We start from the raw sequence: 24,612 nt of genomic DNA on the forward strand, positions 1-24,612 counted from the left end.
CCATTCTTCCCTTTCTGAGTCAGGACAATTGGATGTGCTCCATATATCTTCAGGATGCGTACTACCACATCAAAATGGACAGGCGCTCCAGGAGATTCCTTCACTTCCGGCTGGGAGCCAGTCATTACCAGTTCAGAGCTCTGCCCTTTGGTCTTACCACAGCCCCCAGGGTGTTCACCAAATGTATGGCAGTAGTCACGGCTCACCTGAGACATTGAGGATTCCAGGTGTTTCCATATCTAGACGACTGGCTCCTCGCTGCTACTACCAGGCATCAACCTCTACAAACCAGGGACTACACTATCACAATCTGCTCCTAGCTAGGCATTACAATAAACTTCAAAAAATCTGCCTTGTTGCCCTGTCAATCTATCACCTATATAGGAGCAGACTTGGACACAAAGAACATGTCCGCAAGGCTACCGCCAGAAAGGGTGTCTACAATTCGCCAGCAAGTACAAATTCTAATGCAGAGCAAAAGGATCCAAGTCAGGTTCATCCTTCAAACTCTGGGTTCCATGGCAGCAGCAATTCTTCAAACCACACTGGCCCGCTTTCACATGAGGATCCTCCAGTGGCTTCTGTTCACACAGTGGTCTTTCCAACAGCTGCCCATGTCTCACATGATCATGATTACAGAAGCATGCAAAAGGCACCTTTCCTGGTGGATGGTCTCCGCACTAGTGACTCAGGGCAGACCCTTCATTCAGCTCCCGGTTGCCACGGTGACCACGAACGCCTCCCTGATAGGGTGGGGGGGCATTATCAGGGCAGGACAGTCCAAGGCACTTGGCAACCTCACGAGTACCACCTGCATATAAACGTCCTAGATATGAGAGCCGTGCTGCTAGCATTGCAAGCTCTTCAAGACGCTCTCCCTTCTGGGACCATTGCAATTCAAACGGACAGCATGTCAGTGGTCTGGTACATCAGCAAGCAGGGCGGAACCAAGTCTACCCCCTATGTCGAGAAGCACTCAGACTCTGGCTGTGGGCGATTTCTTCACAACGATTTCTGATTGCGATGCACATCCCTGGGAGGTCCAGCGTCATAGCGGACAGGCTTAGCAGAGCTATTGTCATGCCTCACGAGTGGTCTCTAATTCAGGTAGTTGCGGATCTGATCTTCCGCAAATGGGGACAGCCTTGCTGCAATCTTTTTGCCACCCCCTTCAACAGCAAATGCAGGAACTGCTTCTCCCTTATTCCGCTTCCAGGTCACACACCCAGAGACGCTCTAGTCCACGATTGGCCTCAGGGACTTCTTTATGCCTTCCCACCGTTTCCCCTGATCCCAAAACCCATACAGAAAGCAATATCATTGGGTTGCAAAATGATCCTCATTGCCCCCTACTGGCGTCGACAGATATGGTTTCCGTTCCTGCACCTTTACCTTCTCGATCAGCCCTGGACTCTGGATCCCATTCCAGACCTACTGATTCATCAATCAGGCGGGCTGCATCAATCCCTCCAAACACTCCAGCTCACGGCTTGGTTGCTCCACTTCAAACCTTAGCCAGGCTTCCCAGCATTTCTCCGGCCGTGCGTGAGATTGTCTCCTCTCAAGTCCACAACTAGAAAGACTTATGCTAGCAAATGGAAACATTTTTCTTGTTTGGCAGAGGCTAGGAACGTAGATCCTTTTTCAGCCCCAGTCCACGAAATTTTGGAGTTCTTGGCACAACTTTTTCATTCTGGGTCCGCTTCTGCTACAATCAGTTCAATTGGCGGCCATTTCTAATTTTCATGTTGGGTTGTCTAATTCAAACATTGTCTCATAAGCTCTGTAAAGCCTTTTTAAGAGGGACTACTCTCCTTAGACCTCCAGTGAGAGATCCCCCTCCTCCTTGGGACCTTAATTTGGTACTAGCCTCCTTAATTATGCCTCTCCTTTGAACCTGCAGCATCCTGCTCCATTAAGTTTCTATTTTGGAAAACACTTTTTCTGGTAGCTATTACTTCAGTCGGATGCATCTCTGAACTTCAGGCACTTTGTGTTCGTCCTCCATACTTGGTTTTTCATAAGGACAGGGTTGCTCTGAGGACTAATCCCGCGTTCCTTCCGAAAGTCTGCTCAGAAAACAATTTAAACCAATCTATAGACCTTCCTGTGTTTTTCCCTAACCACACCAACAAGGCAGAATACAAATTACACCAATTGGACATTCATAGACAATTGCGTTTTTACTTGCATAGGACTAAGGATATAAGGAAGTCGGATCAACTATTCCTTTCCTACACTCTAGGCAAACAAGGTCTCCCAGTTTCCAAAGTGACCTTATCCAGGTGGTTGTCTCACATTATTACTTTCATTTATCAATTGAGAAAGTTGCCTATCAAACCAAAAGGTCATTCTACTAGGGCTTTGGCCACCTCTGTAGCCTTCCAATCTAGGTTGCCCATGGATTCTATCTGTGCAGCTGCTATGTGGGCAAATCCTCATACCTTTATTTCTCATTACAAGCTAGATATGGTCTCCAGGAGCAGAGCTGACTTTGGTTCCACTGTTCTGAAGAGTCTGTTCCAATGAGCCGCCCAGGATTGTAGGTGCTAGGGACACTGTCCCAACCAGCAAGAACGAAGGTGAGATAGACAACTTAACATAAAGAAGTTATGTACCTACCATAACGTTCCATGTTAGTTGTCTTCATCTCGCCTTCTTTCCTGCGTCCCACCCTCCGTCCCCCTGTCCTATTGGATTGAGAGGAGTTTTGGTTTCACTGGCTGAGTGTTCTCTGGTTTGTTTCCTCTACTGACTGAGAGAGTATGACAGGTATGCTCAACCTGTTTGTTTGGACAGGTTGATTCTCTGGCTATGTCTGGGGTTAGCTATTACAAACGAGATCTGGGTAGCTAGCACTAGGCATTATGGGATAAGGGGTAGCCTCGAGCCAGTAAACAGCTCTCAAGCTATAGAAGATGGCCGAGTCTGAGCTGAGGATCGGCTCCGATCCCAACCAGCAAGAAAGAAGGCGAGATGAAGACAACTAACATGGAACGTTATGGTAGGTACATAACTTCTTTTTCCTCTCATTCCCTGCCTACAACTGGAGTTTCTTTGGTGGGCAGAGACATGTCACCAAAACAAGGGACTGTCATTCACTCTACCCCCTGCCACCCAAACCCTAACTGCAGATGCATAAGACTATGCTTAGGGGGCGATGCATTCAGGGTATATGGAGCCCAAAACAAATGCATCTGCATATCAACCAGAAAGAGATGCTAGCTGTTCAGAATGCCCTGACAGCCCTGACAGCCTTCAAGGACTTACTTCATCCAGGACAACTACTGATAAAGAAGGACAACACCACGGTTATCTGGTACATAAACAAGCAGGGGGGTACACATTCCTACCCCCTTTGCAGACTAGCCATGGCATTGTGGAACACAGCTTTGACTTACCAAGTACATCTTCAAGCTCAGTTCCTGCCAGGAAAACAAAATAACTGTGGCAGACGACCTAAACAGAATCTTATGGACCCGCACGAGTGGAAACTGGATCCACAAATCTTCAGCATGGTAACACAGAAATGAGGTAGCCCAGACATAGATCTATTTGCCTCTCCCCAAAATTATCAACTGGACAAATTCTGTACAAGGACTTATCACAGACAAGAATGGAAAGTGGATGCCCTATCCTTCAGTTGGAAAAACCTATCAGTCTATGCCTTTCCCCCTCTGCCTCTTCTCCCCAAGGTCTTACTAAAGGTCAGACAGGAAAACCCAAAAATGATCCTGATTGCTCCGGACTGGCCTCGCCAGCACTGGTACCCAATTCTAAGGGATATGTCTCAACTCCCTCCTTGGTACTTGCCTCAAATACCTCATCTCCTGTCTCAGCAGAAAAATAAAATTTTGCACACTCAGCTCCAAACTCTGAACCTTGCAACATGGCTGATCATTTAATTATTCAAACACCACCTCTCAGTAAATCTGTGATGGATGTCATTTTGGAAGCCAGAAGGCCTAGTACTAGAAAATCTTATGCTGATAAATGCAAGCGATTCTGTGCTTGGAACCAAGCACAAGGAACGGATACAGCAAAACCAAATATCCCTCAGGTTTTACAATACTTGACTGAGATGCTTGACAAGGGCCTATCTTTTTCTTCAATAAAAATCCATGCCTCTGCCATCTCGGCTGATTACAACACAGAGCTTCCCCTCTTTTCTCATCCTCTGCTAAAACAGTAACTTAGAGGGGCCAAAAATTTAAGGCCTCCCAGAAGATCACCAACTCCTGCATGGGACCTCAATTTTGTGCTGGAAAAACTCACCCTGCCTCCTTTTGAACCAGCAGCTACTGCGAATATAAATTTTTTATCTTGGAAAACAACTTTCCTCGTGGCAATCACTTCAGCAATAACGGTTTCAGAACTACAGGCTCTCATGGCTGTGGAGCCTTTTATTACATTTTACCCGGACAGGGTGTCCCTCAGGACCAATCCTTCCTTTATGCCTAAGGTGGTATCCAGTGTGGCTCTTAACCAAACAATGCATTTGCCAACATTTTACCCAAATCCGCAGAACAAGGGAGAGTGGATTCTGCATTCATTGGACGTACACAGACAATTAAGATTCTACTTAAGCAGGACCAAATCTCTAAGAAAGTCTGAGCAACTACTGGTGGCATTTGCTTCAGGATCAGAGGGGACGGCTATATCAAAGCAGACTATTTCTAAGTGGATAAGCCACTGCATTCGTTTATGCTACTTGCACCATGGTAAACCTGTGCCCAAGGGAATCCGGTCACATTCCACCAGGGCTGCTTCTACCTCAGCAGCCTTTCTCAGAGGAGTTCCAACCAAAGATATTCTAGAAGCTGCTACTTTGAGCTCTGTCCATACCTTCACAAAGCATTATCGTTTGCCTCTCTTCTCCAAATCCAGGGCAGGCTTTGCCACTGCAGTTCTGCAGGGCCTTATAGCCACTCCTAATGCTGTTTAGTTTCATCCTCCCATCCATAGCTTTGGGATTCTACCCAAATGTAATGACTGCAACAGTGAAACACGAAGAACATAGTATAGTTGTGTACACTTACCATAAATGTAGATGTTTGAGTGTATTCACTGTTGCAGTCCGGGTTACCCACCTGCCATCCCCCTTTTCTATAACTTCTCTTTCCTTCACTATATTCTAAAGCCTTTGTGATGTATTTGCTTTTAGAAGAAGGTAAAGTTTATGTTGCTAAAAGTGCATTTACATATATTGCTGTTTATTTATATATATATATATATATATATATATATATATATATATATATATGGAATAAAATGCCGTTGGCTGCATGTTTTATACCCCCTGACAAACTGACGTCATGGAAGAGGAGACGGCAGCTGACACAGGACCCAAGACTTTGTTGTTCAGGCCGATTGAGGGCAACCTGCCAGCAGATTACCCAAATGTAATGACTGCAACAGTGAATACACTCTAACATCTACATTTATGGTAAGTGTACACAACTTTACTTTATAAACCCAATTTCATTTCTCAGTCTTTTCTAGCTGAACAGATTTGCATATGCCCTTTTCCTTCACAAGTACCATCACTTACTCTATCTTTTTCTGTGCAGCCCAATCTTAATTTAGGGGCAAAATGGCCATTTTTTCCTCTTCTGATGACTTCTTGTTTTACTGCTTGTTGTAATGATTCAGGATATCTTCTATTTAAAAACATTTTCTCTAGATGGTCACATTTGAGGATAAAATCATCAAATTCTGACACCATTCTGGTCGCTCTTACCATTTGCCCCTTTGACTGCCTTTTTCTGATGATCTGGATGACTACTGTTGTAGTGCAGTAAACACTTTAAATACATAGGCTTTCTTTATATATTTGAAACCAATGTACTCCTTTCCACATCTTTACATAAATGGGCATCCAAATAAGAGATAGTATTCGTATTCATGGATTGTGTAAATTAGAGAGAAGTTGTACTTGTGTTGATGTAATTCATGAACTCAAGTGTAGTTTCTTCAGGGCCTCTCCACACAGTGAAAAGATCTGCAAATCATGTGTACATCTTAATATACTGGTAGTAGCTGCTACTGTATAAATATTGTGCTTCCCAGGAAGCCGTAACAGTATCTGCATAAATTGGACCACAAGCAGCCACCAGTGCCCCTCCAGACTATTTAAATGAATGGCCTTAATTTTATATGATTATGCAAGACTAATTCAGGTACAGCTGTTAAAATATTAACTGTGTCCTATGGTATTTTCACACACAAAGCCAAATATTCAGTGAACTAGTCTTGGCCTATGTTATGAGGGGTGCTACTAAATAGATCTTTTCTATCTGCAGTTATAAATACTCCAGACATAAAATCCATAATTTTTAGTCTCATACAAAAAGGCCCATGAATTCTTACATAAAGCTGGTATACTGGCCATAACAGATTTCAACTTATTGTCAATAAACTTTGCTGTAGGGCTGGTTTTCGAATTAGTAGCATCACTGTGGTGACAGTTGTTGGAAACATCTATGCCACCAGGTTTAAATGAATACATTTCCATTAATAGCATACTGAAGCTAAGGGCATATTTTAGATAGTCTCTGAATGGCACTAGCCCTGTAAAAGTTTTGGCTCCAAACAGATTCAAACTTATCAGCTGACTTTTCTTTAGAGTAAAATTTTTAATCGTATGATTTTAAAATATCTGAAAAAAATCTCCATACTTTTAACTAATAGAAACGAAAGCGCTTAGCAATTTTATCAAATTTAGATGTTTATCGTGTTACCCTGCTGCAGTCATCACACTAGGGTTATCCTGTCGTCAGGTGGTCCCACAGTCGGCCTGAATTCCAAAGTCTTGGTCCGGCGTCGGTTGCTGTCGCTTCTTCCCTGACGTCAGTGCGCCAGGGGTATATATGATGCATCCAACGCCATTTTCTCCAGTCTTTCTTGCCGTGCCCGAAGCAGCAGTAGTTCGCAAGTGCCGGTCAGCCGACTCCTGAGATTTTCTAAGTCGAATTTCAGATCCAAAGTCTTCAATAAAGCTAAGTACCCCATTGGGGAAACTTTTTTCTTGTCTTAGACCGATGTCAGAAAAAGTTAACAATTGCATTTCTTGTGGGAAGCAAATATCTCAAGGATTTTCATTCCTATTGTATACCTTGCCTAGGCCCAGACCACGACGTCACTGGTTGTCGCTTTTGTGCTAGGTTCATTAAGCGTACTATAAAACAACGCTTTGATTTCGCACGACACTACTTCGGTAGAAAATTTATACCATGCTGTCAGAGAAACAGACTACCGGCGTGCACAAAAAACGCAAGGATAAGGACAGGCAGCCTAGACCCAAGCCAGACTCCGAGGCCTCGGCTGGGCCGGTCTCTGGTTCACCGGTTTTCAGTGAGGCGCCTACGCAGCCCCTGGCTACTGCAGAATTGGAACCCGAGACCGCTTCGGATCCTTTGGCGGAGAGAGCTAGGCCGACGCAGCCATTTTTTTTAGGCCCTACCGACGACATTGCAGAAAGAGAAGCCGGTGCTGCAGAAACACCTTCGGTTTCTGAAGGTGTCTTCAGACCGACGCTCACCATAAAAACGTATCCTAAGCTTAAGACTCCTCTTAAACCTAAAAAGACTGCATTTCAGTCTCCAGTTCAAGGCCCCATGCCTAACAAACAGATGCTTTAAAATGGCTGAAGATTTGATCTCTTTAATCAGGGGTTCCCAACCCCCCCCCTAGACAAGAGGAAGATTATGCCTCCTCTGATCAAGTGTCTATTTCTTCAGGCTCCTCTGAGGAACAAGATTATTCCTTTGCCCCTTATGAAGATTCTGATGCTGAGGATTCCATTCCCTCAGCTTCTCCCCCTGAAGACTACTCCTTTGGGTAAACTTTACACACTATGAGGGAACATTTTCACTGGGAAGGTCAGGACTACTCTGACTCAAAGAAAAGGCTCAGAGAGTTTCTTTTACTCCCCCAGCACAGACCTCTTGCTATCCCCCCAGTTTTAGACATTGTGGATGATGTTTACTTAGAATCTAGTTTAAATCCAGATTCCCTGCCTCTTGCTCCAGCCAAACCAGACAGATATTATAAGAGTGCCTGACTCCCACAAATTCCTCTATAAAAGCCCTGTTGCTGACCCAGAGACCATTTCCCAGGGTCCCAAAGGGGCTAAGGCTTCTATGGCAAAAAATCCTGTACCCTCTGAAAGGGACTCCAGAGCACTAGACAGGTGGGGGAAAAAGGTTTACACCTCAGCCACTCTAGCTATGAGAGCACTAAATTGTCAATTTCACATGCTAAAATACCAGCAATTTCTAATGTCTCAAATAAGAAAAAAATGAGCACACTCCCTCAACAGTCTGAATTGAAGGAAATGCAGGATCTGTTGCATGCAGCTGAACAGGTGGGCAAACATACTTTACAATGTGGATTTGATTCCTTGGAAGCTTCCTGTAGAGCAGCTGTTACTGGGTCTGTTATACATAGGCATGCTTGGTTAAAGGAACAAACTCTACTTGATCATGTTAAAGCAAAGCTTCTAGATGCTCCCTTACAGCAGGATGTCCTATTTGGAGTTAAAGCAGAAGAAGTCTTAAAGAAAATGGAGGATAAGGCAAAATCTATGCAGACGGTCAAAGATTTCTTACAGGTTCGGCCCCCTCGCTTCAGCAGAAATTGGCCAACAAAAAATTGGTCCTTTCCAGCTACTGACAGACCACAGAGGGGTAAATACAGACGCCCAAGAGGCAGAGGACAACCACAAACCCACTACAAACCTCGACAATGGGGCACAGCAACACAAAAGGGAGGAGAAGACAGGCCCCAAACTACTAGAAGGCAAACACAATGACTTAAACCTCATATGGCCAAGCAAAACTCTCTTGGCATCTCCCTTGGGAGGAAAATTAGCACTTTTTTCAGACAAATGGCGCATCATCACAAAGGACAAATGGGTCCTAGACATAATTTCACAAGGATACAGATTCCATTTCCACACCTTGCCAACGAAAGGAGGAATGCCAAACCTGCCTCAAAATCAATGGGCAGAGGCACAAAAACAAATTACAGCTCTCATGGACATGAGAGCCATTCAACTGGTACCTACACGGGAGCAAGGCCAAGGATGTTACTCAAGACTCTTTCTTGTCCCCAGAAAGGACAATGCCTGGAGACCAATTCTGGACCTTTCAATTCTAAACACCTTCTTACAAGTACCCAAATTCAAGATGCTAACACTACAGCAGCTTCTTCCCATGTTCGGCAAGAAAGCATGGCTAGTAATGTTGGACCTCAAGGAGGCATACCTGCATGTCCCTCTCAGACAAAATTGCAGAAGATACCTCCGTTTCATTGCAGGTTCAACCCATTACCAATTCTCTGCACTGCCCTTTGGCTTATCCACTGCGCCCATGGTTTTCACAAAATGCCTGGCACCAGTAATTGCATACTGCAGACAAAGAGGAATTCAAATATACCCATACCTGGACGACTGCCTCATCCAAGCAGAAAGCAAGGACATCCTCTTACAACATCTGGCTTTTGTAAAGAATCTTCTAAGTTGCCTAGGGTACACAGTAAACGAAAAGAAATCAAAACTAGTACCCTCACAAAATATGACATTCCTGGGTGCCAGCTTGAATACAGCGGCCCAGGATTATCTGACGCCAGACAAACTACAACTGACTCAATATTTCAAAACAATGGCAACAAAGACCCAACTCCCTGCAAGAAAAATTCTGCAGGCCTTGAGCTTCATGGCATCTTGCATACTACTAATACCATTTGCAAAGCTGCATATGAGGAAATTACAGTGGTACCTAAAAAGCGTATGGTCTCAACACAGCCACAGCTTGGACACAATGATATTTCTCATTCCCTGCCTCCAACAAGAGTTTCTATGGTGGTCACAGGCATTTCACCTCAACAAGGGTCAGCCTTTCACCTTACCCCCGGCCAGGCAAACTATGACAATAGATGCATCGGACTATGCCTGGGGGGCACACATGGCAGGACAGTGCGTTCAAGGCATATGGACTGCAGATCAAAGGAATATGCACATAAATCAAAAAGAAATGCTAGCTGTACAGAATGCCCTGACAGCCTTCAAGAACCTCTTGCATCCAGGACAGCTTACAATAAGGACGGACAACACCACAGTAATGTGGTACATAAACAAGGGGGTATACACTCCTACACTCTATGCAGGCAAGCAATGACCTTGTCGAACACAGCACTGGCTTACCAAGTTCAGCTACAAGCTCGATTCCTGCCAGGAAAAAAGAACACATTGGCAGATGACCTAAGCAGAAACATCAAGGATCCCCATGAGTGGAAACTGGATCCACAAGTATTTGCAATGATAACTCAAAAATGGGGCCACCCAGACATAGTTTTAGGGGCTGGCAAACAGATCTATCAGCTAACAAAGTTTTGTACAAGGACGCTTCACCATCAAGCTTGGAAAGTGGACGCACTCTCATTCAGTTGGAAAAACCTGACAGTATATGCCTTCCCTCCGTTGCCCCTTCTCTCAAAGGTGCTTCTGAAAGTCAGGAAGGAGAGACCCAGAATGATACTCATAGCCCCAGACTGGCCACACCCGCACTGGTACCCACTACTAAGGAATATGGCCCAGGGCCCACCTTGGATTTTACCACAAATTGCTCATTTGCTCACACAGCAAGACAATCAGATTCTACACAGCCAGCTCAAAACCTTAAATTTGGCTGCATGGCAAATCACCTAAGCAACCATCCAGCTCCTCTTCCTCAAGCAGTTATGGATGTTATTCTGGAAGCTAGGAGGCCCAGCACCAGGAAGGCCTACTCGGACAAATGGAAAAGGTTTTGCGCCTGGAACCAAGCTATAGGCCAAAATACCCTTCAGCCTCGCATACCTCAGATTCTACAGTATTTAACTGAGATGTTGCACAAAGGACTTTCTTTTTCTTCTGTTAAAATCCACGCCTCAGCTATTTCAGCCCACTACAACACAGATCCTCCCTTATTTTCACATCTGCTTCTAAGGCAGTTTCTCAGAGGGGCCAAAAACATTAGGCCCCCCAGGAGAGCACCTACACCAACCTGGGACCTCAACTTTGTTCTGGAAAAACTTGCGCTACCTCCTTTTGAACCAGCTTTCTCTGCTGATCTAAAGTTTATATCATGGAAGACTGCCCTGCTGCTAGCAATAACTTCCGCCAGAAGAGTCTAAGGGCTTCAGGCTCTAATGGCAGTAGAGCCTTTCCTCATTTTCCATCAAGACAGAGTTTCTCTATGAACTAATCCCTCCTTCATGCCTAAGGTATCCAGTGTGGCTCTAAATCAAACCATGCACTTACCCACCTTCTTTCCAAATCCACAGAACAAAGGAGAAAGACTCCTGCACTCCTTGGACCTTCACAGGCAACTACGTTACTACTTGGATAAAACTAAGGTTTTCAGAAAATCTAACCAGCTCTTTGTATCCTATGCTGCAGCTTCACAAGGGAAGGCTATATCAAAGCAGACCATTTCCAAATGGATAGGACATTGCATTAGTTTTTGCTATACCCATCATGGAAAACCAGTTCCTTCTACCATAAGGCCCCACTCTACCAGGGCAGCAGCTACATCTACAGCCTTCCTCAGGGGGGTGCCAACCAAAGATATTTTGGAAGATGCAACTTGGGAGTTCAGTACACACCTTTCCCAAACACTACCACTTACCACTTTACTCTGACTAGAGCTGGCTTCGCCAATGCAGTTCTGCAGGGCCTTCTAGCCTCCTCTAACCCTCTGTGACTCCTCCACCCATCCTTAGCTTTGGGATTCTACCCAAGTGTGATGACTGCAGCAGGGTAACATGATGAGCATAGTACAGTTTTGTACCTACCATAAATGTAGATGTTCGAGTGTACACCCTGCTGCAGTCCAGGTTACCCTCCCTCCATCCCCTCTGACCTAACTAAATCTTTTCAATACCTTTGTGATGTATTTGCTGATAGCTGGAGGGATGTTGTGTTTCTCAATCTTTACTATTTATTTTGGGTGTTTGTAATCTGCTGACTGTGCAGGATCTGCATCCAGCTTTTGTAGCATCTTATGGTGTCTTAGGAAAGTATGCAGTGAAGCCAATGTGGCAGCTCCACTCATGTCATCAGCTGAAGAAATGCTAAAAAATGCTAGTGAAACAGCCGTGGCTGTTGAGCAATTTGTTTTGGGTTTACTTGGTGTAAGCTCTTGCATTTTATATAGTAAAATGTAGTGATTTGAATGGATAGATGTGACTAGTCTCCGAGACCACCTTGAAGAGAAATGACAGTCCTCTGTCAGTCCATTCTTCTGATTAGGAACCAAGGACTGTAGGCAGGCTGGGGAAGGACATTTGTCTTTCCATATTGCACATGTGATGCTGTAATGTTAAGTTGTCAATCTCGCCTTCATTCTTGCTGGATGGGTTCGGAGCCGATCCTCGGCTCCGACTCGGCACTTGCTTTAGCTTAGGAACTCCTTTTACCAGCTCGAGGCAACCCTATATCCCATGATGCAAGGCGGAACTACCTCAGATCTCGTTTGCCGCTTAGCGAAGTCACTTATGTTTTTTTATTTTCAGTGGAACATTGCAGATGAAATAATTGTATACTGCCAGGAGTCCACCTAAAAGCTCATCACTAAAGGTTCCTTCTCTTCCACATTGCTGCAGTCCAATTTACCCTCCCTCCTTCCCCTCTGTATTTAGAGGCGCTTGTGTGGGTTGGGTTGTAAATATTGTGTATATTGTATATATTGTACATATTATTAGTGCAAGGGTGGTTGGTTGGTTGTTTGCTGTCTTTTGGTTTTGACCTTTCTTTTTAGGGTCTTCTGACATCCGGGGCAAGAAAAGACTGAGGATATGACGTCGGTCATGCGCATTTGTACCCTGACGTCCTGATGTCAGTCTAATGCGCCTTGACCGACGTCAGCCTTATACTTTGATATTCGGGCCGACCGAGGACAGCGGACTACCCAAGTGTAAGGACTGCAGCAATGTGGATCTTCGAACATCTACATTTATGGTAGGTACAAAACTGTACTTTTCTTTTGCCTGGTTCCAAGCACAGAATCTCTTCCATTTTCCAGCATAAGATTTTCTAGTACTAGGCCTTCTGGCTTCCAAAATGACATCCATCACAGCTTTGCTGAGAGTTGTGTTTTGTATGACTACATTATTCGCCATGCTGCCAGGTTTAAAGTTCTGAGCTGGCTGTGCAGGATCTGATCGTTTTGCTGGGATAGTAGATGCAGTACATGAGGTAAGGTCCAAGCTGGGCATTGAGACACACTCCTTAATTATTGGGTACCAGTGCTGGCGGGGCCAGTCTGGTGCAATCAGAATCATCTTTGGATTCTTTTCTGACCTTTAGGAGTACCTTGGGGAGGAGAGGCAGAGGGGGAAAGGCATATACTGATAGGTGTTTCCAGCTGAAGGATAAGGGCGTCCACTTTCCATGCTTGTCGGTGATAAATCCTTGTGCAGAATCTCTCTAGTTGGTAGTTGTGAGGGGGAGGCAAATAGATCTCTGTCCGGGTATCCCCATTTCCCTGTTATCCTGTTGAAGACTTGTGGATCCAGCTGCCACTCTTGGGTATCCATGAGGTTTCTGCTTAGTTCATCTGCAGAGTATTTTTCCTTCCTGGCAGGAATTGTACCTGCAGATGTACTTGGTAAGTCAATGCTGTGTCCCACAAAGTCATAGCTAGTCTGCAAAGGGGGTAAGAATGTGTGCCCCCCTGCTTGTTTATAAAGACGGACACCACGGTCATGTCGTATATCAGTAGTTGTCCTGGATGAAGTAGGTCCTTGAAGGCTGTCAGGGCATTTTGAACAGCTAGCATCTCTTTTTTTTTTATTGATATGTAGATGCATTTGGTTTGAGGTTTATGTTCCCTGAATCCATCTTCCTGCCATTATGGACCCCCAGGCATAATCTGATACATCTGTTGTTAGTGTCTGCCTGGCTGGGGGTAACGTGAGTGGCTGTCCCTTGTTTTGGTGACAAGCCTTTGCCCACCATCGAAACTCCTGTTGCAGGCAGGGAATGAGAGTAATTATGGTTTCCAGGCTGTGGCAATATTGAGTCCAAACACCTTTTAGGTACCATTGAAGTTTCCTCATATGCAGTCTTACATATGGAATTAATAGGATGCAGGATGCCATGAAGCCCAAAGCCTGCAGAACTTTTCTTGCAGATAACTGGGCCTTTGCTGCCAACATGTTGAAATAGGTAGTCAGTTGCCTTTGTTTGTCTGGCGTGAGATAAGCCATCTGGGCAGTTGTATTTAAGCTTGCACCCAGGAATATTATCTCTTGAGAGGGTACTAGTTTTGATTTCTTTTCGTTGACTGTGTACCCTAGGCATGTTAGAAGTTTTTTCACAAACGCCAGGTGCTGTAAAAGGATGTCCTTGTTCTCTGCTTGAATTAAGTAAGGGTATATTTGTGTTCCTCTTTGTCTGCAGAATGCAATTACTGGTGCCAGGCACTTTGTAAAGACCCTGGGCGCAGTAGATAAGCCAAAGGGCCGTGCAGAGAATTGGTAATGCATTGAGCCACCCTTGAATCTGAGGTATCTTCTGCATATTTGTCTGATTGGGACATGCCTCTTTTAGGTCTAAAGTTACAAGCCAAGCGTTCTTAAGCAGCATGGGCAGAAGCTGCTGCAAAGTCAACATTTTGAATTTTTGTATATCCAGGTATGTGTTCAGAATCCAAATGTAATGACTGCAACAGTGAATACACTCGAACATCTACATTTATGGTAAGTGTACACAACTGCACTTTTCAGAATTTGATCAGTGTCGCCAGGATGAGGGAGGCAGTTAAGTCTCTTTCAGCCTCCTGGGTTAATTTTCACTAGAAAGGGTGGATAGAGGCACAATGTGTCATGAGCAGGAGGCAAAGCAGGAGTAAGCTGTTAAGTTTTTATTTACTGAGCATAGTATGCACAGAGCACCTTGGTCCATAAGGTTAATGAAGACTGAACTTTCCAAATGTTATGATAAATACACAACTTCATTGCCTTAAATCATGCAGTGTTAAAGCAGCATCTTAAAGACTGAGTGCATGTTTAAGTAAAGTCTGTGCTAGCCTAGTTCTTGCGTGGTTGAATGCTGTTTGTGGAAAACCTTTTACTTGTGAAAAAAGAACTTTGGGATATTTAGTAAGTGGACAGCTGGAGTGAATCTTTTTACAGAGAATGGCTATATGCCTTTAATAAGTTAGGATAGTACTGTATAGATATTCTTGATCATTGAAAGCATGACTGCTGATTGGGCATTCCTTTCTGGTACGTTCTGTGAATTTGTCTTGTATCCAATTTTAGTATTTGCCGCTAAATCCTTCTTGATCAAGAACCTGAGAAGTAGACTACATTGTAAGTGAGGGCAGTACTTCACTTACAGATATTTTCTAGTTCTGTGGCCAGCAAATAAAGTGCAGGATTTTATACTTGTGTTTCTGCTGTATAGAAGTAAAAGCTGGTAAAGCATGTGTACATGTTTAGACTTGGAAGGGAATGTGTTATCCTGTCTAGTTTTAAAATGGCCTTGCGTAGATTGGATTGGCTTCCATGTCCTTAGCTTTGGTAATGTGCCATAATACTAGTTTTAAATGCCATTAATCTGGCTGATCTCCTTGCTATACTTGTGGCAGTGGACCTCCATGGATGTAAAGCACACAGATTTGACTGCCGTAAGGCATTGTGTTAGTAACATGGTTCATATCAAATATACTTCTCTTGTGTCATTATAAAATAGTGGCACTAAGTTGCATTCTTCACCCTTGTTTTCTGCAGTTCTTGTGGTGTGTTAGAGACCCTGAAACCTGAATCACCAATTTTTCGTTGTTTTTATGTTTTTATGGAAGTAGTCACCACTGAAAAATCATACAGACTAAAGAGGGCCATCTTCACATACTGTTGTTGCAGTTTGCATCTAGCGTCTTCTGGTGCTGCTGTCGTCATTGTCTAATGCATTTATTATTGGAATCTGCAGGTGGATTGCTGACTTGTTTTCCAGTCCTGACGAAGGCAAATAATGGGAAAGAGCAGCAAGAAAACTGCATTTCGAATAAATTCCTAGAATATGCTCATAACAAAAGCATTAATTTGCCTTTCTTTTTAATGAAAGATCTCCTAAGTGGAAGGACAAGTCACCAGGCAAGTGGAGAAGCAAGTCCCCCAAGTATCACAGAAGCAGAAGTAGAAGCCCACACCACACAGAAGCTAGAGTGAAACAGGTATATGACAGAATTTTATGTATTTTAAATACAAGTAGTAAATCTAAGGTTATAGTTTGGTGAGAGACTTGTAGTTGTGTTTATAGCTGGAATATATAGAATCAACCAGTGAACTGCAGTGCATACCTTCCATGTTTGGTTGAGTACATGTGTTGAATAACACATGCTGGCAGTGCACAGTAAAGGTGACAAATTGAATTGTAATTGATTTAGTAGTATGGTATTCTGGATAGCTTTTGTTAAACCATATTGTGGGTGGTGCATATTAATTTGCAGAATTTGAATGTTTCTACTGCCATTAAAATGCTCCAGTTGCTTCAGCAAGCAGAGCTGTGCTGCTGAATTGCATTCATAAAGAAGTAATACAACTTTTTGATTTCCAGTCTTAAAAGTGAGATTTGTCCTTTTCACTCTTCCTAAATGAATGGGTTTCAGATCATATCCTTGGATCCGAATCGGCCTCATACTTAATACTTTGGATCAACTCTCGAGCTCCTTCCTCTACTCATAATGCCGTAGTCCTTCCCCAGTACCTCGGATCTTGTTTGCCATCATCACGCACAGATGTGGGATCCTTCTGTTGTAGCTTTTATTAATTTTTTTTTTTTAGTGTTCCAAAGTAAGAAAACTTTATATTCTTTCTAACTTTTCTCTTTGTTATACCTCTCTCTTAGTCGTTCGTTTTTTCTTCAATCAGGTTTTTCCTCATTAGTCAAACAGTAAACTCTTCCAAATACCATTTTTGGTATTTTTCTCTCTCTCCTCTATTTTTCCTTCCCTGTTTAACAGGGTAATTCTTTAATTTCATTGCTGGTTCTTTCTCAGTTTTTCTTAAAACATTTTTTTACTATTTTTCACTATTGGTTTATTCCCCACACTTCCTTTTGTGCTGTCATGGCTGACAAGCCGACTGGTTTTAAAAAAAAAAACACTTTTTATGGTCATAAAATCCCTAACTTGGCTGCCCATGAGGAGTGCGTTTACTGTTCCGGGGCCAAGTCGCTTAAATATAAGCTGCTCAATCTGCGCATCCTTTAACTCATGCCATAGCTGACAGGAGAAACAAACTAGTGCTCAAGGATTTGCCTCCTCCCTCATTTTCAGGGACTCGAACCACCAGTAAATCGACAGCTCTGTCTGAGCATAGGAAGCGGTTGCCTCTGAAGTCTCTCAAGACTTTTATCGGGGCCACCCTCCGAATTCAATAAATTAACAGATGAGACTCCATTGCATCCGAAAAGACATACAGTGGATCCTAAGCCCTCGAATCTGAAACTTCTAGATACAGTTGTGATTTCTGCTCATTCGTCTGCTCGTTACAGATACGAAGCCTAGTACTTTATGCACTCAGGGCTCATTCTGCTGAATTCCTCTTTGATCCTGTTTCCCCTAAGCTCCATTCTGCATTCATGCAGACCCCAAAAAAGCACTCTAGACCTCAGTACACCACATCATCCATCAGGCCCTCCAAAAGTCTGTCTGAAGCAGATGTGGATAGGATAATGCGTAAGCTCCTCAGAGTTCTGATCCAGATGGGGTTTATTTTGGCTCCGTCCCCTATTGGCTCTGTGAGTCTTCCAGCCACTACTCATGCAGTCTTTTTCGATCCAACCTTAGATTTCAGAGCTCCAGGATCCACAAGCCCCAAGAGATACGGAGTCTGATCCGAAGAGAATTACTACAAGTCCAGCAGCTTCCCAGACCAGTTCTGCTCCTGTGCCTTCTCCAGATGTCTGCCTTCAATGTTGTGTAAGGGGCTTTTCTCATTCTAGACATCAAGTCTGTCACCCCTCGGATACTTTCAGTTCAGCACCCTGCCCTTTGGTCTCACCACAGCTACCGGGTATTCACTGAATGCATGGTCTTGGTCGCAGCATACGTCTCCTCTGGATCAGAGTCTTCCCATAGCTAGACGACTGGCTCCTTGCAGCCACATTGAGGGAATTGCTGGTCAAGGCCAGGGACTACTCTCAGAGCCATTCTTTTACCTCACAAATGGTGTCTCAGTCCATAACCGATATGTGTGATCTGAAGGGGTGACCTTGTTGCAGTCTGTCTGCCTTTTTAGCCAATACTCAGTGCAGCAATTACTTAGCTTAAGGCCCCCCCCCCCCAGTGCCATCCCAGAGAGAGAGAGATGCTTGTTGGGCAGTGACCAACTAGGCTTCTTGATGCTTTCCTTTCAGATAGCAGTCAAATGCAATCCCACAGTGGTTTTCATTGCCTCATTCTACCCCAGGAAAATCTGCCTCCGTGCTCAGGGGACCTCATGCCCCGGCTATTGTATCGGAGAGGATCTACTTTCCCACCCATTTGAATTGCTTAACTTGGATATACTAATTCTCAGACTAAACACATGGATCTGATGTCGTTTTCATTCCCCAACTAATGGGTCTCTGATCTGACCACTGATCAGCTCAGTCACTTTTTCCAGTGTCTTTTATCCAACTGTCGAGCCCTTCCCTTTACCTGTAACGCCCCACTAACCGAACATACCTCCAGGTCTCATTTGCCGCCATATTGGTCAGACTTGTATTCTCTATCGAGCAATCGGGTAACTTTTCGCAGGGTTTTAATTTTTTGCTGAATTTTTTTTTTTTTTTTGTATTTTTATTATATTCTGACTTTCCTCCCTACTGTTGTTTTTGAGTTCAGTCCGTCAGGCAGTACCTTCATTTATTCTTTCCTTTCTCTAATTTTTACCCTTTAGAAAGAGTATTCCTTTGTACCACTGTTGGTACCTTCCTTTTGGCCTTAAAAAAAACTTCTATTTTAACCATTGCTTCTCAACCTTTTGGCTAAAATCAAGTGCAGTATCTCTTCTTTACAATGACAGATTTGCTGACTGGGTTTAAGTAGTACATTTCCAGTGAGCATCAGAGTTGAGAATGTGTTTACTGCTTGAGCGCTCCCCATTTGGATACTGACTGGCACTATCTGTGTAGGTTTCAACTCCAGAGCTATAAATAATAGAAGAAATAAATTGGTGCTGATGGGCCTTCTACTTCCTTTTTTCTTCCAACTGGGGCTCAATCCCCTTCCAAGAGTTCCAAGAAAGGGAAGCTTGAAATGGTTTCTGAGGATAAATTCACCAGGAAAAGGTCTCTAGACTGCTCACCTATTTCTGCTCTGACCACTGAGCCTCAGTAAAAAAAATTTCAAAAAAGTATGATCCGAGTCCTTCGGAGCCTGCTCTCTCAAAATCTAAGTCACTCTGATCTGGTAACTCCGATACTCACTGGAGCTGATATCTCTGACTTCTTCCTCCTTTTCTCCAGGAGGCTCCAAGAAAGCACTCCAAGTCACCACCTACCACTCTTCCCTTTGTCTTCCAGGAGCTTTTCCAATGTAGAGGTAGATAGGATGATGAAGTTAGTTCCTCAGAGCTTGGATCTAGAAGGGGGTAGATGTTCATCGTGCATACAGCTGCAGTCATTACAGATGGGTTATCCTGCCATCAGGCGGGTCCTCGGTCGGCCGAATTCCAAAGTCTAGGTCCGGCGTCGGTTGTCGTCGCTTCTTCCCTGACGTCAGTGCAGCAGGGGTATAAAAGAGGCAGCCGACGCCATCTTCTCCAGTCTTTCTTGCCGCGCGGTGCCCGAAGCAGAAGCAGTTCGCAAGTGCCGGTCGGCCAGCTCCTGAGATTTACGAAAATATTTCAGCCGAAGTCTTCTTGAAAGCTAAGTACCCCGTTGGGGAAACTTTTCTTGCGTCTGACCGATGTCAGACAAAGTTAATAATTGCATTTCATGTGGGAAGCAAATACCGCATAAGGATTTCCACTCTTTCTGAACCTTGCTTAGGCCCAGACCACGACGTCTCGGCCTCCCGTTTTTGTGCCAGATTCAACAAGCGCACTATTAAGCGTTGGGCGGAGTTCGCCCTTCACTATTTTGGTAAAAAATTTAATTATATTATGTCGTCGGATACTCCGACTCCAGTTTTGAGTAAAAGACGCAAAGATAAGGACCGACATACGAGGTCCACGACTACTACTGACACCACGCTAAGGCCGACTACCGGTTCACCGGTTCTCAGCGAGGCACCTACGCAGCCCCTGAGTACCGATGACACTACATTACCGGTGTCTTCAGTACCAGAGGTCGCAGGCTCCTCGGTTCCCATTCCTACTACAGATACCGACGCCACTCTTGGGCGGGGAAACTCAGAGTTTAGACAGGCCTGCCATTTCTCAAGGTGTCTTCAGGCCTTCCTCCTTCTCTATTAAAGCTTTCACAAAATCTAAAGCAGCCATGAAAACCAAAAAACAGGGACCTCAGACCCTCTCTCAAGGCCCCATGCCTAAAAAACAGATGCTCAAAATGGCTGAGGATTTGATTACTGTTATCAGGGGTTCTCAACCCCCCTCGGACAAAAGGCCCAGATTAGAGGAAGGACTACCCTTCCTCAGATCAAGCCTCTATTACCTCTGAACATTCTGAGGACCAGGACTGTACCTATTCTCCTTTTGAAGACTCTGATGCAGAGGAGTCTATTCCCTCGGTCTCCCCCCCTGAGGACTACTCTTTTGGGGAAACCCTACATACATTGAGGGAACACTTTCACTGGGAAGGCCAAGATTACTCAGATTCCAAGAAAAGGCTCAGGGATTTTCTCTTGCTCCCCCAGCATAGGCCCCTGGCTATCCCTCCTGATGTCCTTCAAGGATGCATCTGCAGTCTTTACAAATGGGTTGTCCTGTCGTCATGCAGCCCTTCGGTCGGCCGGATTCCAAAGTCTGGGTCTGGGTCTGGCTTCGGCTGGTGTCGCACTTCACCCGACGTCATTGCGGCAGTTATTCGGGTATAAAGGCATCAGCCGACGCCATTTTCCTCAGTCTTTCTTGCCGCATGGCGCCTGAAGCAGAAGCTGTTCGCAAGTGCCGGTCGGTCAGATCCAGAGATTACTACTACCGAATACTACTTCGAAGACTTCTATAAAGCTAAGTACCCCGTTGGGGACTCTTTCTTGCCTCAGCCGATGTCAGAGAAAGTTAATAATTGTTTATCTTGTGGGAAACAAATACCTTATAAGGATTTCCACTCCTATTGCATACATTGTTTAGGCCCAGACCACGACGTAGCAGCTTGTCTAGCCTGCGCTTCTTTTAACCGACTGATGCTTAGACGTCGGTCGGACTTTGCTGAACAGATTTTCGGCTCCGATTTTATTTCACAGGGTCCCAAGGGAATTGAGGCCTCTACTGCTAAAAACCCATTACCTTCAGAGAGAGATTCCAGAGCTTTAGAAAGGTGGGGGGGGAAAGGTGTATACCTCTGCTACTTTAACCATGAGGGCATTAAACTGTCAGTTCCATATGTTAAAGTATCAACAGTTTTTGTTATCTCAGTTGAAAAGCAAAATGACACAACCAGAACAACCAGATTTAAGAGAGTTGCAGGATTTGTTGCATGGTGCAGAGCAAGTGGGTAAACATACCTTGCAGTGTGGTTTTGATGCTTTAGAGGCCTCATGTAGAGCTGCTGTTACGGGGTCTGTTATACGTAGACATGCTTGGCTCAGAGCAAGCCTTACCAGATCATGTCAAAGCTAAATTACTAGATGCACCTCTTCAAAAAAATGTATTGTTTGGTGTTAAAGCTGAGGAGGTACTAAAGAAAATGGAGGAAAAAGCGAAATCAATGCAAACAGTGAAAGATTTCCTGCAGGTACAACCTCCACGTTTCAGCAGAAACTGGCCTTCAAAAAATTGGTCCTTTCCAGCCACGGACAGACCTCAAAGAGGCAGATACAGACACCCAAGGGGTAGAGGGCAACCTCAAGGATCTTTCAGAGCCAGACAGTGGCAAGCACCAACCCCAAGAGGTGGAGAAGATAGATCACAGTCATTCAGAAAGCCGACACAATGACTTCCCCCCCCCTTACCTGCCAAGCAAAGCTTTAATGGCAGCACCTTTGGGCAGAAAACTGGCATTATTCTCAAGAAATTGGCATATTATTACAAAAGACAAAATGGATTCTGGCCATTATAGACAGAGGCTACAGGTTCCACTTTCACACCCTTCCAAAAATGAGAGGCATGCCAAACCTGCCACAAAATCAAAGGGCAGAGGCACAAAAACAAATTTCAGCTCTCATGGACATGAAAGCGATTCAAGAGGTACCTGCAAAAGAACAAGGTCAAGGGTTTTATTCCAGACTACTCCTGGTACCAAGGAAAGACAAAGATTGGAGACCTATCTTAGACCTCTCCATCCTAAACACATATTTACAGGTACCAAAATTCAAGATGCCCACATTACAGCAGCTTCTTCCCATGCTGGGCAAGGAGTCTTGGCTGGTAACATTGGACCTCAAGGAGGCATACCTGCATGTCCCTATCAGACAAGATTGCAGAAGATACCTCAGATTTCTTGCAGGTTCAACTCATCAATTCTCTGCATTGCCCTTTGGCTTATCTACTGTGCCCAGAGTGTTTATGAAATGCCTGGCATCAGTAATTGCCTTCTGCAGACTTCAAGGAATACAAATATACCCATATCTGGACGACTGCCTGATCCAAGCGGACAGCAAGCACATACTTCTGCAACACCTGGCGTTTGTAATAAAACTGTTGAACTTTCTGGGATACACAGTCAACAAAAAGAAATCAAAACTAATACCCTCTCAACAAATAATTTTCCTGGGCGCCAGCTTGAATACAACCACCCAGATGGCCTACCTCACGCCAGACAAGGGCAACTGTCTCAATACTTCAGCAAAATGGCAACCTTCACCAGGCTGACTGCAAGGAAAGTCCTGCAGGCTCTGGGATTCATGGCATCTTGCATCCTACTGATCCCATGTGCAAAGCTGCATATGAGGAAACTTCAATGGTACCTAAAAAAACTTGTGGTCTCAACACAGTCACAGCTTGGAAACAATTGTACCACTCATTCCATGTCTTCAAAAGGAATTTTTGTGGTGGGCTCAAGCATGCCAAAGAAACATAGGTCTCCCTTTCTGCGTACCTCAAGCAACTCAAATCATCACAACAGATGCCTCTGACTACGCCTGGGGGGCACACATGACAGATCAGTGCATTCAGGGAAAATGGTCCCAAAAAGAGAGGCACCTACACATCAACCAAAAGGAAATGCTAGCAGTGCAAAATGCTATTATGGCCTTCAAAGACCTACTGCATCCAGGCCAGCTATTGATAAGGACAGAAAACACCACAGTGATGTGGTACATAAACGGGGGAACTCATTCATACCCCCTGTGCAGACAAGCCATGACCCTATGGAACACAGCACTGGAATTGCAAATTCAACTTCAGGCACAATTCCTGCCAGGGAAGGAAAACACACTGGCAGACAGCCTAAGCAGAAATTTGACAGATCCACACGAATGGAAGTTACATCCTCAAGTTTTCACAAAGATAACTCAGGCATGGGGACAGCCAGACATAGATCTCTTTGCTACCCACAGAAATTACCAATTGAAAAAATTTTGTTGAAGACCTATCATCCACAGGCCTGGAAAGTGGACGCACTTTCTTTCAATTGGACAACGTTGACAGTCTATGCCTTTCCGCCTCTTCCTCTGCTGCCCAAAGTTCTACTAAAAGCCAGAGCAGAGAGGCCGAAAATGATTCTCATTGCTCCAGATTGGCCAAGACAACACTGGTATCCGCTCCTGAAGAGCCTGACACATTCCCCACCATGGATCCTACCTCTAGTGCCTCTTCTGTTGTCCCAACACAACTTCAAGACTCTTCACAGCCAGCTCAAAACCCTAAATCTAGCTGCATGGAGAATCCCTTGATTTCCCAACAGACCCTCCTCTCCAAGGAGGTGCAGGATGTCATCTTGGAGGCCAAAAGACTTTCTACTAGAAAAGCCTACTCCGCCAAATGGAAACGATTTTGTGCCTGGAATCAGGAAAAGGACCAGAATCCTTGGGTAATAAATTTACCTCAAATTTTACAGTATCTAGTTGAGATGTTAAACAGTGGACTTTCCTTCTCCTCCATTAAATCCACGCTTCAGCCATTTCGGCACAATACAACACAGATCCTCCTTTATTCTCTCATCCTCTCTTAAGACAGTTCCTCAGAGGGGCAAAGAATATAAAACCCCCAAGGAAACCACCAGTCCCTGCTTGGGACCTCAACTTCATATTGGAAAAGCTGACCCTTCCTCCCTTCGAGCCAGCTGCTTCAACAGAACTACTATACTTGTTATGGAAAACAGCCTTCCTTCTGGCTATCACCTCAGCACGCAGGGTTTCGGAACTACAGGCCCTCATGGCTGTGCAACCTTTCATCATTTTCCATCAGTACAGAGTTTCCTTACGAACCAACCCTACCTTTATGCCAAAGGTAGTATCCAGTGTAGCTTTGAATCAGACTATCCACTTTACCTACCTTTTACCCTAATCCACAAAACAA

The 24,612-nt window shown here is 44.5% G+C and overlaps 1 protein-coding gene across 1 annotated transcript in view; it reads left to right on the forward strand.

Annotated features, from left to right (window-relative positions):
- The first annotated feature begins 15,980 nt into the window (after window positions 1–15,980).
- SNIP1 (Smad nuclear interacting protein 1) overlaps window positions 15,981–24,612 on the forward strand; it is a 325,809-nt gene continuing 317,177 nt past the window's right edge. Inside the window, exon 1 of the mRNA XM_044083654.1 lies at window positions 15,981–16,220. The gene's annotated coding sequence lies outside the window, so the exon portion shown is untranslated. The remainder of the gene's footprint in view (window positions 16,221–24,612) is intronic.

Source organism: Protopterus annectens, chromosome 1.part1, assembly GCF_019279795.1.
Source record: "Protopterus annectens isolate FY-2018-M chromosome 1.part1, PAN1.0, whole genome shotgun sequence".
Lineage (NCBI taxonomy): Eukaryota > Metazoa > Chordata > Ceratodontiformes > Protopteridae > Protopterus > Protopterus annectens.